The 13,059-nt window shown below is 51.8% G+C and overlaps 1 protein-coding gene across 1 annotated transcript in view; it reads left to right on the plus strand.

Moving 5' to 3' along the window:
• HHIPL1 (HHIP like 1) overlaps nt 1-13,059 on the plus strand; it is a 51,253-nt gene that overhangs the window by 2,580 nt on the left and 35,614 nt on the right. The window contains exons 3-6 of the mRNA XM_038545700.1: nt 149-284; nt 9,103-9,509; nt 11,181-11,413; nt 11,854-11,974. The gene's annotated coding sequence lies outside the window, so the exon portion shown is untranslated. The remainder of the gene's footprint in view (nt 1-148; nt 285-9,102; nt 9,510-11,180; nt 11,414-11,853; nt 11,975-13,059) is intronic.

Below are 13,059 nucleotides of genomic sequence, written 5' to 3' on the forward strand. Positions count from 1 at the left end.
AAAAAGAGAAAAAAAAATTTTTTTAAACCAGGAAAACCAAATCAAGGTTCTCTAACCCAGTAATTCTCTAGATGCCCAGTAAAAGTAGTTGGGGGTCTTTTAAATAATAAAGATGCACTGCCCACTCTCCAATTTTTTCTTTCTTCAGAATCTCCCTCCCAGTGTGTGTCCATTTAAAGCCACACAGATGTTTTTGAGAGCCAGGTGGAGTGAGAGCCAGTATACACATAATAGACCGTGTTAAAACACAGAACTTGGGAACTGATAATGAGACCACACTGGAGGTAAGCAGCCTGTCCCCCTGCTGGGAAGGAGCACAGGACCCAGAGCAGACACCAGGTGATGTTTGCTGAGTGAATACATGACCCTTCAGCACATGATCCATTGAATCTGAGCCTCTCATTTTGAAGATGAGGCAGTTGAGCCCCAGAGGGGAAAAGACTTGACCAAGGTCACTTTCGTTCATTGGTTTACTGAACACACAAACATTTAATTAAGGTAGGTAAGTGTGTATACATAAGAGCATATATATGTGTAATCTTATGCATGGGCGTATTTATAAAATCCACGTAGATGCATTGTGGTGAGTACCCCAAAAAAGGTGAGTAGAACATATCATCAAGGGAGCATCCTTTTTGACTCTAAGTAGTCTCTACTGCCAACATGGGGCTCAAACTCACAACCCTGAGACCAAGAGTCAAATGCTTTACTGACTGAGCCACCCAGGTGCCCCTCCTGGATTGAATCCTGAAGAGTGAGTAGGAGTTTGTCAGATTTTGGAGGTGGGAGGAGAGCGCTGGCAATGTCCAAGTGGAGGGAACTACACATGTCCCGGTGACCTCAGACCACTCCTCGACCCCCTCTGAGCCACAGTTTTCTCATCCACGCCCTTCCCCACAGGGGAAGCCAGTGTCAAGCACCTAGCAGAGCTCTTGCAAAGCCCTGGAAAGGGAAGCTATGCCTCCCCTCCCTGCACATTCTTCCCATCCTCTGAACCAGCACAGTCTTCTGATAAGGACCTGGTACCCATTGCACAGATTCACCTGTGGGCCGTGGGAGGTACAGAAGGCCTAGAGTGGAGACCTGGCCAATCTTCTGTTTGATAGAGAGCGTGTGACAGGTGTGCAGGGAGGCACAGATCGGAGAGGGCCAGCTGCAGCTGGGAGGCTGCAAAACCAGGCAACCAGAGGCCAGGGCAGATTGATCCCCACTGGTCCCCAGGGTGGAAGGTCTGATTAGGGACCGATTGGGAGGTATCCGCGGAACCCCTCCCTCCCCAGCTAGAGCCACTGAAATCCCCTCCTCCCCCTTCAGCTCCTGACAATCCTCCTCACCATTGCCATGAGGAGCAAGGCAGGTAAGAGGCTCCACCACAAGGGAAACTGAGTCAGGGGAGCTCTTTGCAGGACTACATCTCACACTTAAAAACGTTATTATTTTGTTTTATTTATTTGAAAGACAGCATGAGCAGGGGGGAGAGGGAGAAGCAGACTCCCCGCTGAGCAGGGAGCCCAGGGATCATGACCTGAGCCGAAGGCAGACACTTAACCTACTGAGCTACCCAGGTGCTCCTAAAAACACTATTATTAGGAACTATTATAGGGGCACCTCACTGGCTCAGTCGGTGTGACTCTTGATCTTGGGGGTTGTGAATTGGAGCCCCACACTAGGTGTAAAGATTACTTAAAAATAAACTCGTTAGGGCAGCCCAGGTGGCTCAGCAGTTTAGCACTGCCTCCAGCCCAGGGCCTGATCCTGGAAACCTGGGATCGAGTCCCATGTCGGGCTCCCTGCATGGAGCCTGCTTCTCCCTCTACCTGTGTCTCTGCCTCTCATTCTCTGTGAATAAATAAATTAAAATCTTTAAAAATAAATAATAAAATCTTTTAAAAAATTAAAAATTAAAAAAATAAATTCTCAAAAGAGAAAGGTTAAAAAAAGGCAACTGTTTTATATTACAACCAACAGGGACACAGCAGGAGCCTGGCAGCCTCTGCCCAGCCTAGGAAGTCACTGCCACTTTTGAAGGCCTCCCGGGGGCCCCTCCTGGTCACATGCCCCAGCCCACCTGACCCCACGATTCCAAATGTTGCATTAATTACTCCCAAGCCATCAGCGTACTGTATTTTCCCCTTATAATAGACTGCTTGATATTCATGCCTTTGAACGTGATTTAAACTGTATCATGCTTCCTGTGTTCTTTGGCAATATGCTTCTCCCTCGTTACTTCCCTGATACACGGAAGCTGTAGTTGGCTCACTTGCTTGGCTGGGTAGCAAGCTTTCTCACCCACCGCAACGTTGACTTCTTGGACCTTATGTCTTTGTTGTGGGGGCAGAGAAATGCTGTCTTGTGCATCGTAAGACGTTTACCAGCATCCCTGGCCTCTATCCATTGGATGGAAGTAGCACCCCCACCCCTAGCTGTGAAAGCCAGAAGTATCTCCAGACCTTGCCAAATGGCTCCTAGGGGCAAAATCACCCCCAGTTGAGGATCTCTTCTAATATCCGTTGCATGAATATGTCACTTTTACTTTTCTCTTGAAGCACATTTGTTTCTTTTTTTTTTTTTCCTATAACCAGCAACCCTGCCGTAGACAATCCGGTACGTGTGTCCTGATACACACGAGCTTGAACTTTGTCTGGGTCTATACCAAAACACAGAATGGCTGGTCCTATAGCACACATGGCTTCCGTTTGACTGGATGATGCCAAACAGCTTACTTTCCTTTTTTTTTTTTTTTTAAGATTTTATTTATTTATTCATGAGAGACAGAAAGAGAGAGGCAGAGACATCAGCAGAGAGAGAAGCAGGCTCCATGCGGGGAGCCCAATGTGGGACTCGATCCTGGAACTCTAGGATCATGCCCTAAGCCAAAGGCAGTCAGTCATTCAACCCCCGAACCACCCTGGCATCCCTCCAAATGGCTTTCCAAAGAGGCAGTGCTAACTCACCATCCAGCCAGCAGAGCATTGGGGGAAAAAAAAAAGGTCCATACTGGGCAATCCTTATAAAATTTCAGAACACAAGGAAGCCTGGGTGGCTCAGTGGTTGAGCATCTGCCTTTGGCTCAGGGATGTGATCCAGGGATCCTGGGATTGAGTCTCACATCAGGCTCCCAGTGGGGAGCCTGCTTCTCCCTCTGCCTATGTCTCTGCTTCTCTCTGTGTGTCTCTCATGAATAAATAAATAAAATATTTTTTTTAAAATCTTAGAACACAAAGATTGAGGAGATCCTAAAAGCATCCAGAGAGACCCAGAGAGAGGAGGCCACATACAAAAGATCAGAAATCATAGCATTGACATTCTCAAGGCAGCTCCAGGAGCTGGAATACGATGGTGTGATCGATCCTTCAAGGTTCTGAAGGAAAATACTTCCGTACCTAAGCCATCAAGTGTAAGGGTAGGGTAAGACATTTTCATATTTAAAAAGAAAAGGAAAAAAAAAAAGAAAAGAAAAGGCCAAATTTCCCAGACAACCTTTCTCTAAAATTAGGAATGAAACCAAGAAATAAGAAAATGTGAAGACATGAAATTCAGGAAACGAGGAATCCCAAAGCGATGGTGCAAAAGCTGGAGGGTGAGGGCATGGGAGCCAGGAGCAATCAGTGCAGAGTGGGACAGGGGGAGGACTCCAGGAGGAGGTGGTCAGGTCAAGCAAGGGAACAGAAATCATGGATCCCCCGCCGGAGGCTTGGTTGTCCTATGAGGAATAATAGAGCTCAGTCAGAGTTTGGTGGTTGTATTAGTGATAAGCACAAAAGAAAACCAAGCAAGTCAAACGAGGAGGCAATTATGAATCCCCAGGGAAACCCAAAAGTCCTGCAAGCAAGGAAACGCAGTCATAGGACATATGGTGGTTCCATTGGCCATAATGTTTATACACGTAGTATATTATATAGTTAATATTGATTTTTTAAAAGATTTTATTTATTTATTTATTTATTTATTTATTTATTTATTTATTTATTTATTTATGATAGACATAGGGAGGGAGAGAGAGAGAGAAACACAGGAGGAGGGAGAAGCAGGCTCCATGCCGGGAGCCCGATGTGGGACTCGATCCCGGGACCCCAGGATCGCACCCTTGGCCAAAGGCAGGTGCTAAACCGCTGAGCCACCCAGGGATCCCCCTAGTTAATATTGATTAACCAAAAACTGTGATATAGCCATCCTGGGAAGACAGGGAAGGGAACGGCAAGTGCACACATTGACTAAACCTTCCTGGTCCCTAAAAGAAAGGCCGTGATAACACCTCTACTAGAGAGCCATTGAAGAACAGTGTGTGTTGTTAGCAAATATGCAGATAAGTCACAGAAGAACCTAGCTGGCTCTGGAAAGCACAAATCAGGGGTAGAAACATGAGGCAGGAGACTAGGTTATTTGGGTTTTTTTTTCCTTTAAAGCCTTATAATTTTATTTGATTTTTGAAACTCTGTGCATATGTTTTTAAATTAATAAAATATTTAAAGAGCCCAGCTTTGGACTTCTCATTAGAAACCCTGAAAACTAGAAAGCCCCAGAGCAATCAGTTGCCTTAAAAGTCTGAGGGAAAAGGATTTCCTGCCTGGATTTTATGCCCATGGAGAGAATCAGCCAAGTATGAGACTGGAATATAAACTTTTTCAGAAATGCAAGGTCGCAAAAAAAAAGAAAAAAAATTAACTGCTGTGCCCTTTCCAGGAAGCTTTTGGAGCACGTGCCCTCCTAGGCCCTGAGAACAGACCCTGGAAACTATCTTAGCTTCTCCAGGAGGGAAGATCCTGCCCAAGGCCAGCCCCCCACTCTCAGAGGTCCCAGAGCAGAGAAAGGAGCACTCTGCCTGGAAGAGCCCCTGGCGAAGTCTAGATAAGATAGCCACATGCCTAAGCATTTGACACCACTGTCTCTAGGAGCAGGGTGGATCCGCTAGAAAAATTAAGAAGACACATTTAAATATCTTGCAAGTTTTTTTTTTTTTAATACATTAACTCTAGGGCACAAACCAACAAAACCATAAGAAAAGGAACTGTCGGGCGCCTGGGTGGTTCAATCGGTTGAGCGGCTGCCTTTGGCTTGGGTCATGATCCACAGGTCCTGGGATCAAGCCCAGCATCATGACTCTGGGCTCCTTGCTCGGTGGGGAGTCTGCTTCTCCCTCTCTGCCTGCCACGCCCCCTGCTTGTGTTCTTTCCCTCTTTCTTTCTCTCTCTCTCTCACTCTCTCCCAAATACAATCTTTAAAAAAAAAAAAAAAAAGAAAAGAAACTGTCATTGACCACTTGGTGACTTTCCCAGAGTAACATTTACATAATCCCAATAAAACCCTTGACCGTGGTTAAGGAAGAAGTGGATAGAGCCCTCCAGGGGATGTGAGGGAGGGGAGGAGGATGAGGCTGAAGAGAGCTAAGCCTCATGCATCCTGACCAGAAGGCATCAGAAGTGTCTAGAATTAAAAAATCAAGAAGCAGCCACGGAAGCATCTTATTGAGAAATGTGGAGGCCAAACCCAGAAGGAACAAGTGCATGTGGAAATTGTTGTTCCCGGGAGAAAGAAAGAAGATGCGGGGGACACCCGGGTGCCAGTTGAGTGTTGGACTCTTGGTTACAGCTCAGGTCTGATCTCAGGGTTGTGGGATTGAGTCTCCAACCCACACCCCATGCCGGGTCAGGCTCTGTGCTAGGGGTGGAGCTTTCTTAGAATTCTCTTTCTTCCTCTCCCTCCACCCCTGTCCCTGCTCACTCTCTCTCTCTCTCAAATGAATCCCCCCCCCTTTTTTTTAAGGAAATTTTAAAAAGAGAGAGAGAGAGAGAAAAGGCTAGGGAGACGTTTCATTTCCTTCTGAACATTTTTGTGTTATTTGATTTATTTTTTAACCTAAGTGCATGCATTATTTTGTTTACAGTATAAACATAATTTACCTAAATAATCATAAAAACATACCGTGGGGCAGTGGCATGTGAAACAAGAGAGGGGGAGCGAGCGGCAGGAGTGCTCCCTGATGGAAGCCCCCAGAACTGACATTTCCTTCTGAACATTTTGGTGTTATTTATTTTTTAACCTAAGTGCATGCATTATTTTGTTTACAGTATAAACATAATTTACCTAAATAATCATAAAAACATACTGTGGGGCAGTGGCATGTGAAACAAGAGAGGGGGAGCGAGTGGCAGGAGTGCTCCCTGATGGAAGCCCCCAGAACTGACCCTCCTCAGCAGCCCCCAGGCCACAGGGCCTCGCCTGCCGGAGGGCCCCAGCCCAGCCCCAGGTGACCCCGGGGCTGCCCAGCTCACAAACCACTCTCTGGCCCGTTCTCTCCTCCTGTCCTCCTGGCAAGCCTGCTAGGCAGGCAGGAGTCATCATGCCCATCTGATCAACAGAAGCTGAGGTTCAGGCATGTATATGGGGGTCCATGGTGGGTCTCTCCCATGGCAGGTGCACCCTCCTGTGAAGGCAGGTGGAGAACCTACCCAAGAACCAGGGAGAGGCAGCACACAAGGAATTTCAGAGACGGAGTCGGCCCTCCTGGTCCAGGGGCTCTCAGCCAGGGGGAACGTGCTGGAGACACTACAGAAACATTCCCACAGCTCGGGGGCACTGGATGTCCTCAAACCAGCCTGTGTGGCCTGGGAGGAGGGTGCAGGTGTAAATTCCTTGGCGGTCATAGGACAGGGAGAGGGGGAGGTGTGGTCCCAGGAAAGGGAGGAGAGTGGGAGACACAGGCTGTGTAAGTGGTGGCGGCAGCTCCCAGACCCCGGCCCCACTGGGGCCATCACTAACCCTGTCACCACCCCAGGGGCAGGCCGTGGAGCTCGGCACATTTTGCAGATGCAACATCCAAGACTTAACAAGGTGAAAACGAAGGCCTCACTGATAGCGATCTTACCCGGGAGCAGGGGTTGTCACACCTACCTGGTGTGAGATTCCTTTCCTGGAGATTCTGATCCACCACCTCTGGGTAAATCCTGGAATTAGTCTCTTTAAGGGTGCCGGGGTGGGGGTGGGGGCTTCAGGAATCACAGGGGGACTGACCCAGGACCTGCAGGCTTCCCACCTCACCCCACCCCCATCCCCACCCCGTTCGCCCTCATCTCCTAACCATGCGATATTTAACTAGCAGAGGTGCCTGGCGCTCCCCCGCTGCTGGACACGGGGGTTATTTCCGGGGCTGTACCATTATAAATAACTCCAGTGCGGGACATGTTTGTGCACAGCGTGGTTTTCCTGTTGGATTGTTTCCTTGGGATAAGTTCCCAGAAGTGGGATTCCTGAGTGGAAGCATAGCTGTTTCCCACTCCTAATCCCCAAACCTAACCTAGCCTGGCCCCGGGATGAGGATCCGGCCTTTCATTGGTTTCGAGAAGGGGCAGCCTGCGAGTCCCACCTGGCATTTGCAGATGAAAATGATCCATCTGACCCTTTCCTGTACGAGCTAATAACCGCCCTGAGCGTGCTCACGGGTGTCAGAGCCACGAGGGCCCAGGTGACTCGGTGCCATCTGCGTGGGGCCCGCCCAGGCTGCTCCTCCGGCCGGATGGGTCCTCCCCGTGGAGGTCACAGGGAGGGAGGAAAGGGTGCCTCACTCCCTGGGGAAGTGAGTCTGTCTCAGCAGTTTTGGGAAAGGCCGGAAAGGAGGTCTGGAAACTAGGGTGGGGGGCAGATCATGTTTAGTGCTTTCCGACAACAAAGGGCTTCTGGCCCCTGGCCCCTCTGACCTGCCTGACAGGAATAGCCTGCTGTTCCCAGAGGAGGAGGCGCCCTGTCCCATCCTGGCAGAGGGTTGAAGAGGCCCCTGCAGGGACCTGGCCTCCATCACCTCCCCTTCCAGGCTAGCGCAGCCTCCTTCTGGGGGCAGGGCTCCAGCTCCTTCCCAAGGCAGCCCCTGACTGCTGTTCTGAAACACACCTTCAGATGGTCACCACTGGGGAGAGGGGTCCCCAGAGTCCCCTCTCTCCTGAGAGAGCGCCAAGTGAAGGTGAGGTGAGGTGAGCTGTGGCACAGTCACACTGGGGGGCACGGGCCTTCCAGCTCCCTGCAGGAGGGCGGGGGTTCCAGCACTTGCAGGCTCTGGGCCATTGCCTGAGCACCGACGGTCACCCTTCCGTGCAGAAAACCAGTGAGCCAAGCCTCTGGGCTGGGCCTGGGGTGGGGGTCCCTCCTCCAGGGCCCATCTATGGAAGACTGGCCCTTGTACTGGGAACACCCTCCAACAGGACCAGGGAGTCAGCTCTGTGAGGTCAGGCTGCTGGTGTCCAAGGAGTCCCATGGAACCTGGCCCCCGTGTGCTTCCCCCTGAGACTGTGAATGCTCTGAGGACAGGACCAGTGTCTGCTGTGTTTCAGACTCAAGGTAGTGAGCTCTCTGTCCCTGGTGGTAAAACAGCTAAGGCAGTGTGGACATGTCTCAGAGGTATAGAGGGAGTCGCTTGCTGGCGGGGCTGAGTGCCCCCACCCTATGCCACCATTTGGGGAATACTTATGCCCACTTTACAGCTGAGCAAACAGGCACAGAAGCTAAAAAGGCCTGGAGATCTAAAGATAGGAGGCTTCATGAATCATCAACTATTTATTGAGCGCCTGCTGTGTGCCAGGCCTCCTTGCTTCCCGCGTCTCTCCTTGAGCAGTCTGCCCAGCCATGGTTCATACTGAATCACAGGCCACAGCGGCTGCCCTCCCCGCCGTCCCACCCGCAAGCTGCTGCTCACCTGGCCGTGGCCCTGTCTGGTCTCAGGGCAGCTAGATTACCTTCCTGGGGTGGACCGGGGGCTTCTATGTGGGCTGGGCCAGCCCCTGCCATTGTGAAGAGCAGGGGAGCCTCGCTGGCACCGTGGGGCTGGGCCCGTCCTGGTGCCAGGGTGCTGCCCACCTCCTCTAAAGGACTTGCCCAAGTCTGGGATGCCCACCAGTGCACAGCATGACCTGCCACTGAGCACAGAATGCTCATAGAGGACCTTCTGTGCACAGGGCCCAGAAACATCTCAGTCTCAGGAGATGCACTTTTTAAAGACAACTGGGGACAGGAAGAAACTTGGCCAATAACTCGTCAACCTGTGCAATTGACCTTTTGCTCCCAAATGCAGGTTATTCTGGTTTTCCCTATTCACCTCCATTCTGTTGGTTTCAGTCCCTTGTTCCACCTGCGGAGGCTCCTGGAAATGCCATGTTTTCATGAGGTGTGGCCTGGCGCATCCGCCAAGCAAGCCTCCCACGAGCCCGTCCGGATGCTTGATTGAAGCAGGCAGGGCTGAAGGCAGAGACCTGTGGCCCACCGTTCGCGACTGTCTCGCCTCGGCTGGCACTGGTTTCCAAAGTCTCACCCCTGGGTGGTTCTGTCCAGAGAGCTGACCTCCCCCTAGCTGCCCCGATCTCCAGCCCACATTCTCCGCTCTGCCAAAAGGACAGCATGAAGAGCTTAGTCCTCAGACACCCGATTATGTGTCACACATCCCCTGCCTTCGCCCACAGTGCTCGCTTGGTCCTGGACATCCTGTCCCTCTTCCTCACCTGGCTGACTCCCACACCAGGACAAAGGTTTGTGAAGCTCTTCTCCGTGGCCCCACCCGCACCCCCTGCCTCCTCTCTGCAGCCTGGGGTCCCGGGGTCTCCCCAAGATCTTCACCCAGGGCCAGGCTCCTCTAGGGACAGCATTGTGCTCTTCAAAGGACCTGGGGTCGGGACCAGCCTGGCTTGGGTAAATGACCCTCAGTTTCTTCACTGGTCACACGAGGATCCTTGCCATGGGAAGGGTCATGGGAAGGACCACAGAGCAGGGGTATGAAGTGCTCAGCACACAACCTTGGTGTTCACTGGTGAATGAACAGCAGGGAGCGGCTGGGATTGGAGGAGGAGGCAGCGAGACGCGTCCTGCCCGAGACCCGTGTCCTCTGGGACCCTCCAGGAGGGCGCAGTGATTCTGACAGGGGGCTGCGAGGGCTTCACTCCTCCCCGGGGAGAACCGTGGCTAAGCCTGAAAAGGGACTTCTCTGTTCCATAGGCCACAGCGTCAGGGGGAAAAGATCCAAGGAAGAGATCCTTCTTTGGGAGCGTGCTGTTTCCTACAGACCCACCAGTGCTGGCTTTTATCATTTTATTTTTTTATTTTTTTACAGATTTTATTTACTTATTCATGAAAGGCACAGAGAGGGAGAGAGGCAGACACACAGGCAGAGGGAGAAGCAGGTTCCCCATGCGGGAGCCTGATGCTGAACTCGATCCCAGGACCCCAGAACCCCAGGATCATGACCCGAGCCAAAAGATGCTCAACCACTGAGCCACCCAGTGCCCTGGATTTTATCATTTTAATGATGTGTGTGTGCGTCTGACTTCAGAGGGGTGTCAGGGTGTTGAACACCTTACTGCGTTTCTTTGAGTGCCTGTTCCCCTGAAGGCTGACTCTGAGAACCACAATTCCTTAACATATGAGTGAAGAGAAATCCTTCTCCATTAGCTCAAAATTGTGAAATGAGCTCAGCACAGGAGAATTGGGGTGATTTGGGGGAAGTGGTGCTTTTGAGATGAGATGGTCACACTTGATGGGGGAGGAGGGCATAGGACCCTGGCGTGGCCTCCCTGGGGCTGCCGATCTTGAGACTTGAGGAGCGAGGAGAGCTTTGCCCAGCGCCGGCTAGCCAGACAGACACGCTGCCCCAAATTCCACCAGCACTCATGCCCCTTCTTAAGACAGGCACTTTTATGAAAATGTAAATATTTTGTCTGGGAGAGGGAACAGTTTGCTTTACTGTTGACTTTTGACTATTTACTGTCCATCTTTACTAAAGAGTCAAAAGAGGAATGGGGGGATCCCTGGGTGGCTCAGCGGTTTAGCGCCTGCCTTTGGCCCAGGGCACAATCCTGGAGTCCCTGGGATCGAGTCCCACGTCAGGCTCCTGGCATGGAGCCTGCTTCTCCCTCCTCCTGTGTCTCTGCCTCTCTCTCTCTCTCTCTCTCTCTATGTCTATCATAAATAAATAAATCTTTTTAAAAAATCATTATAAAAACAAAAGAGGAATGGGCTCCCACATCATTGTGGTTGAGTCCACAGGGCAACCTGGTGAAGGCGGGGGGGGAGGGGGGTTACCCACCCTTGCAGGTGGGAGAACGGGACTCAGAAGGGCCAGGAGGCTGCCAAGTGCTTGTCAGAGACGGAGTTGAGGCTCACCACCTCATGACCTCCAGCCACTCCTCCGCCTTCTTGGCATGCAGCTCCCTGCATTCTGAGCCGAGACAGTGCAAGGGCTCTGGGGGCGCCCAGCCCTGGGTCCCTGTGCAGTGCTGCCTCCAACCAGCTGTGTGCCCGGGCAAGCCCTCACCTCCTGGAGAACTCCACCTGTGGATGGCGTAGCCAGAGCACCTACACTGCGCCCCAGGGCTGTTGTTGAGACAGAAGGAGGTGTGCAGAGTTGGCGACACCGTGTCTGGGCTGGGGCCCAGTAAAGGTCAGTCTGCATGTTCTTATCAACTCACATGGGGTTAAGGAATGTAGCGCCCCAGCTCCCGACCCAGGGATACCCCTGCCCCTTCTCTGACTCAGGCAGCAGCAGGAATGGGAGCCAGCTCCTTGTCCCCTGTGTCCCCATCCTGGGATCTGTGGAGAGAAAGCAGGTGGTGATGGGAGCTTGTTCATGGGATAGGTGGCGCCTGGAAGCTACCTGCCCCTTTATAGCCACCCGTGATCACGTGTGCAAGCACTCTCTGTGTCCCATTCTCTTTCTCTGGGAGCCTAAATCGGGAGCTACATAGAGGAGGCCAAGCTCGGAATCCTTACTTGAACCCTAACCTTTTGCCCCTAAGGCCAGAAGCAAGGCACTGGCCTCCTGCGTGCCTCGTTCACCCTATCTCTAACATGGGCACCCATCCACTTCCCATCTTCTTGAAGGAGAGGAATCTGGAGAAATCACTAGTCCTGAACTAGTATGAGTTGCACAGGGCCTTGAGGACGAAGTGTGGAAGCCATCAGCACGAGGGCTGTCATCTCAGGGCCTGAAATGGCTCATCAGGTGATGATGACAGGCAGGCGAGGAGGCTGTGGGAACACTGAAGTTGCAGTTTCTGTGGGATGCTGGTGGGCTCACTCTAAAAGCAAAAGTGGTAGGGGTGCTGGGTGGCTCAGTCGGTGAAGCCTCTGCCTTTGGCTTGATCCCAGGATCGAGTCCCACATCGGGCTCTCTGCTCTGCAGGGAGCCTGCTTCTCCCTCTCCCTCTGCCTGCTGCTCCCTCTGTTCCCTCTCTCTCTCTCTCTCTGTCAAATAAATGAAATTATTAAAAAAATTATTTGAATAATAAAAGCAAAGGCGGTGGTGAGAGGGCCTTCCTTGCTGTGTCAGCAGCTCAGGCCCTGTCCTCGACAGGCTGGCCAGGACCCCCGGGGAAGCCCACAGAAACTGACGCCTCTTGGCAACTTCATCCCACTTTGCAGAGGAAGAAACTGAGGCACAGGGAGGTCCAATCACTAGCCTATGATCCGGCAGCCAAAGGTGTGCCAGGTCTGCCTGACACAAAGTCTGGTCTCCCGACCACGACGCCAAACTGCCTCCGTGGTTACTGCCATCATCACAATAGAATGTTAATAGTAGTCATAATTAGTATTATTATCGAGGGCAGTGCCCCAGGCAGGCAAATCTGGGTGACTGCATCATCGGGGCTGAGTAAGTAACCCGTGCCTGGAATTTGGCAGCATCCTGTCCTAGGACGATGCTGAAGATCAGAGGCCCCGGCATGGGGTTCTCTCCACCCTCCATCAGGTAGATCCTGGACTTGGGCAGCCACTCCTACCTATCTGCCCCGGGGTGCATCTGGTGATGGACCCAGGGGAGATTCTGGAGTGGGCCGGCTGAAAATTCAAGAAGAGGCAAACGCTGTTTTTTGTTTTTTTAAGATTTTATTTATTTAATCTTGAGAGACACACAGAGAGAGAGGCAGAGACACAGGCAGAGGGAGAAGCGGGCTTCACACAGGGAGCCCGATGTGGGACTCGATCCTGGGTCTCCAGGATCACGCCCCGGGCTGAAGGCCACGCTAAACCACTGAGCCACCCGGGCTGCCCGGCAAACACTGTTCTTATAAAGCACAGCCCCTCCCTGTG

This window comes from Canis lupus, chromosome 8 (assembly GCF_011100685.1).
Source record: "Canis lupus familiaris isolate Mischka breed German Shepherd chromosome 8, alternate assembly UU_Cfam_GSD_1.0, whole genome shotgun sequence".
NCBI classification, from domain to species: Eukaryota; Metazoa; Chordata; class Mammalia; order Carnivora; family Canidae; genus Canis; species Canis lupus.